The sequence below is a fragment of the Tasmannia lanceolata genome, unplaced genomic scaffold (assembly GCF_043159265.1).
Source record: "Tasmannia lanceolata isolate RefF3 unplaced genomic scaffold, GAP_Taslan_0.1 ptg000018l, whole genome shotgun sequence".
Taxonomy (NCBI): domain Eukaryota; kingdom Viridiplantae; phylum Streptophyta; class Magnoliopsida; order Canellales; family Winteraceae; genus Tasmannia; species Tasmannia lanceolata.
This window is the reverse complement of record NW_027518695.1, coordinates 33,124,782-33,130,404: the sequence shown is the minus strand read 5'-3', so window position 1 is coordinate 33,130,404 and position 5,623 is coordinate 33,124,782.

Genomic DNA, 5,623 nt, shown 5'->3' with positions numbered 1-5,623 from the left:
CTTGTTATCCCATCAAAGTTGAGAGGATCTTCTAAAGTTTTATCTTAGGTGGTTATCGGGGTTATCATCCAACCTCCTAGTGTTGCTAATGGAAACCCAGTGTTGCTAATGGAAATCTAAGCTTGACCACTTGACTATCTTGGAAATTGTTACATTGGAGCTTTGTTACATTGACTACTACACTGGGAGCATGCTAAATTGATATACTACATTGGAAATCTACACTTTTAGGAGTTAGTCTACTTGGGACTTAGTTTCTTGTTTTGGAATTGTACAAGGCATTTACTTTACATTTGTTAAGTGTGTTAGTGGTATCTTAGGGAAGCTTAGTTAAGAATTCTAATCTCGGATTTGACATGTATCCTATATTTTGGGCATTGTATTTTCTTCTTTTGTAAGTCATCTTGGTGAAATTTGAAGTCTCATGACTTGTGTAACAACTTAAGCCTCATTCTTTATGTGTTTGGCATCAAGAGAACTATTTTCTTCTCTTCAATCTCATCTTCTCCTTCCATCAAGTTAGTTTCATCCCAACAGTTGGAGCATTGAGGTAATGGGTTAAATTCCAGTTTATACAGATGAGGGAAGAGAAAGTTCAAGCAACTAAAACTTATTTATGAAACAAAACAACCGGAAAAATAAAAATCCATGGGCCGAATCTCAAGCAATTGTGAATAGTTGATATGAGGGGAGTTGGGGGCCTCTGTTATAAGGTCCAGTGAATATTAGAACTGTGGACTTTCACACATTACATGTACCCTCTTAAAAGCTCTACAAGCCAACCCATTCAAAGCAATGCTTTATGATGAGAAATGGAATGAATTTTGAAGTCTTGGGTCACACCTTTCACAATGAAAAGAATTAGAAAATATTTTCTACGTATATGTAACCACAACCCCCTTAGTAACCTTATAAACCAACCCATTCAGGGCAGTGGTAGAAACAATGAGAAACTATATGAATTGTGAAGTTTTGATTCACACCTTTCACAGAGAATAGAATTAGAAAGTAGTCTGTAGATGTATGTAAATACAACCCTTTTAGTAACTCTATAAACCAACCCATTCGGTGCAATACAGAAGACAATGAAAACTAGTAAAAACTATGATGTCTTGGTTGAAACCTTTACAATAAACTGAAATAGAAAGCACACACACACACTCACTCTCTCTCTCTCTCTCTCTCTCTCTCTCTCTCTCTCTCTCTCTCTCTCTCTCTCTCTCTCTATATATATATATATATATATATATATATATATATATATATATATATATATACACACACACACACACAGAGAGAGGAAAAACTGTTGGTGCCTTAAGCTCACCATTTTTTTTATGCGCTTAAGTTGTTATAACGCCTCCCATTCATTTAAATGTTTGGGTCCCACTGGGTCCCTCTTAAGCGCACCAGTGGGAGGTGTTATAACAACTTAAGCGCACCAAAATAATGGTGCGCTTAAGCTCACCAACAGTTTTCTCATATATATATATATATATATATATATATATATATATATATATATATATATGAGAAAACATATTCTGCACACAACTGTAGATAAGTTATCTACACACTAGCTTAAAATACAGTGGAGGGCATATTGTTTGGGTGATCCAAACCATTCATTTGATTGGCCCTCACATAGATAGGGTGTCCACAAAAAATCAGCTCCATAGGATCATCCCAACCCTACGATTTGTGGAGGTAAAATGGACGTGTATGAACCTTCACAAATCTGTCCATTTTTTGCCTCCACGGTTCGAAGGGTTAGCATGATCCTATGGAGCTGATTTTTTGTGGAAACCCTATCTATGTGAGGGCCAATCAAATGAATGGTTTGGATCACCCAAACAATGTGGGCCTCCACTGTATTTTAAGCTAGTGTGTTGATAACTTATCTACAATTGTGTGTAGATAAGTGACTTTTCTTAGAAATAAAATTTGCAAAAACAGCGAGAGAGTCAGTTGGTTGGGCAATTTGGGTTGATCCAAACCATCCAAATTAAAGGATCAATTCTAATGAAATATGGGAGGAGAGAAAATAGGGGAATTGGAAGAGATATAATCGATTGATAATCTTGCCCTATTTCCTCTCTTGGGTACTCTGTGAGATAACCAAATTGTCCCCATTTTTTTGTAACTATTGCAACTATGCCACATATTTTTACAAATGGCTAATCTACCCCTCCTTTGTAATGCACACAAACAATTGATAATTTCCTTATCCCCTCTTGATCTCCAAGGAACGATCCAAGCCATCCATTTGACGGTCCACTTGTAAAATAATTGCACCCATAAACAATTCCAATGAAATGATCTGAACCATTAAATTGATGGATCCAAATGTGAATTTCGATTTTACCAATGGTTGCACCTCTTGCATCATTTTTGTTGGCTAATCTTAACCATTCAATTGATGGTCAACAAATGTGAATCAATTGCCCCTCCAATCCCAATTCCATAGGTTGATCTAGACCGTTCAATCGATGGGCTACAATACAAATTAGTTGCACTCTTCAAAGCATTTCCAAAAGCGATTCCGTACCAACCAATTGATGAACCATAGGTGATCTAAACCCTTCAAATGATGGGCCACAATAGTAGTGTTCTCGTATTTGATCTTTTCTTTGGAATTTCATCTCTTTAGCTCAATTTTCCACGAAAATTCAAGAATAACCCTAAAACACCAAAAACAAGCAAAATACCGTAGCAGTACCGCTCTAAACATAAAATATGCATATTTTTCCTACCTACAATTCACACATAAATGTGCTCATCATAATATACCAAAGAGGTTTTTGGTTGTTGCCACTGATTGCTTCACCTAGTGGGTGGAGGGCGAGCCTCTCATCAAGATAACGGAGGGGCGAGTTCTGAACTTCTTCAAAAAGACAATTGTGTAGCGCTTCGGCATACTTAGGATCTTAATAATGGACAATGGCCGATAGTTTTCCAATAAGGGGCTGCGGGAATTCTGCGAAGAATTCTCCATCCATCAGAGATTCACGTCTGTCAATCATCTACAAACTAACGAACAAACTAAGGTCACTAACCACACACGACTGCAGGCTCTGAAGAAGCGTTTAGACGACACTAAAGGGAAGTGGGTCGAGGAACTACTAGGCATCCTATGGGAATACAGGACCACCCGTCGCACCGCTACGGGGGAAACACCGTTTAGTCTCGTATATGGGACCAAGCAGTGATACCGGTTGAAATCGGTCTCTCCTATCGCCTGGAGAACTACGATGAATCAAAAATTATGAAGGGCAACGGGAAAACCCCGGCCAATTGGAGGAGACTAAAGAACTGACACATATAGGGATGGCGGCCTACCAGCACAGGGTGGCCAGGTACCACAAGTCCCGCGTAAAAGAAAGGCGCTTTAGGGTCGAAGACTTATTCCTCCGATGGACTCAAATCTCAGACCCCAGGAACGTGGGAAAACTTGCACCGATATGGGAATGTCCCTATCGAGTCAAAGAAGTCATCCGCCCCGGGGCCTATAAGCTCGAGCAGCTCTCCGGAAGGCTAATCGACAGAACATGGAGCGCCGACAACTTGAAAAAGTACTACAATTGAACGGCACCACGACCACTTTTGTAAGCAGCGTTGTACGCTCTGGTTCTCCAGCTTCACCCACGGTATGGAAATTTTTGCAGTTTTTCCCAAATATTTCTCCACGCTGTGTATACCCACGGTATGGAAATATTTCTCCACATGGGCATGGACTCCCCGCAAAGGAACATCCTCGTCGAGTCAAGGGAGCCATAATACGTCCAGTGCATCGCCCGCTTCACCGGCTGAGTGATAACTCCAGTGAAAGAGGTCCACAACCTTCCCATGTGGGAGAGACACCCCGCATTCACAACCAAAGACTGGGCCATCAAGGAAGATCTGACATCATCCAAATTTTCACTGAAAGATGGTCAACCCTCTCCCGGGCAACAATCCATGTGTCAACAACGCGCCGGAGATGTCAGGGGTCAGGAACACGAAATCCCTTGCTGTCATCTTCCAAGCCGGGATGTACACCCCATCCTATGGACGAGGGTTGTCTGACGGGGGCATACCCCGAGGACTCGTGGAAGGCAGTCGTTCGCCGAGAAGACTGGACATTCTCGATGTCGCCTAATTACTGCTTGATATCACCAGCGCAACTGCAGGAGCCGGCACACCCGACGAAGAACCTGCACCACAACTGTTAGCCCAAGGGTTCCCATGGGTTCAACCATTCACCTTTACCTTCTTATTTTGATGCTAGCAAACCCAAATTGATTAGTCTTTATGGACTAATGTGTTGCTTTGTAGTGTTGTGCATTAGCCAGAAAACTCAAATGTCAAACAAAAGATAGCACATCTAGCACAATACAACTCAACACATGGCTTGCGGATCAATATGCACAATAAATCAAAGAGCTTGTACACACATGGGAGACATCATCCTCGGAAGATGTTTAAGTCAAGAGCTCAAGTCAAAGATCCCACAAGCATTCCCAGCAAAGTGCCAGAAGAAGCTTGGAGATGAACTAGCATTGGTGACCACCTCATGTACCATTGAAGATGTTTAAAGAATGGAGGAAGTCACAAGGCCCAAAGCAAGTTAAAGAGTTCACTCACAAATTGAAGATGTCCAAGAAAGTGCTAAGGAGCCACGACAATCCAAGAAGACTCAAGGTTATACATTTTATAGATTGTATTGGAGTCCTCTTATTAAATGTTTTTGCACTTTCAAAATGGTTTTCAAATGGTTTTCATAACAAACTTGACATATTTGGAAACCATCCACACTCCCCAAAATGGGTTTGAAAACCTTGGACAAAAGCCTAAAGCCCTAAAGTTTAAACATGTAAAAACAAGATTTCAAAAATGGGCCAGTCGACCGAGGTATCCCAGGCGACCGCGGGATGGATGCTGGAACTCTAGCATCTACCTGATAAAACTGGTCTGGTCGACCAAGGCTATACCGGTCGACCGCAGCTGGGCTCTTGAAAATTCCGGAGCCATCCAGAAAGGTCACACCAGTCCACCGCCATAGGGTCGGGCGACCAAGAAGGGTTTTTGGACAAAAATAAAAATGTTCAGAAAGGTCAAGGCGGGCGACCGGGACACCCCCGGTCGACGGCGGAGGTTCGAAATTTCAAATTACAATGGTGAGCGTCCAAAAGGGCAGGCGACTGTGACACCCTTGTCGACTGACCCCGTCTGGAGAAATAGCTGTTGGGGCCTGTGCGACTTGATTTTTTTCACCGAGTTTATTACGATTTTGCCCCCAAACGGTCATATTACTACTTGGGCAACTTATACCTCATTCTTGACCTTCTAAACAACCTTTTGCAAGATCATTTCACATCCTTGAGAGCTTAAACTAGAAAAATCTATGGTTGTTTCAAAAATCCTCTTTGATGCTTTGATTTGTGCATTTACATTCAACAAGAGGATCTCCATAGGGCTTTTATTGGTGTAATCTTTTGGAGAGAGTGTGAGCATTTTTATTGTTTGTATTAGCCTATCAAGAGGCATTGAGTGAGCTTCATCTTCTTCCATTTTTCATTGTAATCGGGGTCTATGAGTCGGCCCAACAACAAAAGTGAATCCGGTTGGCAAAGAGGAGTGATAC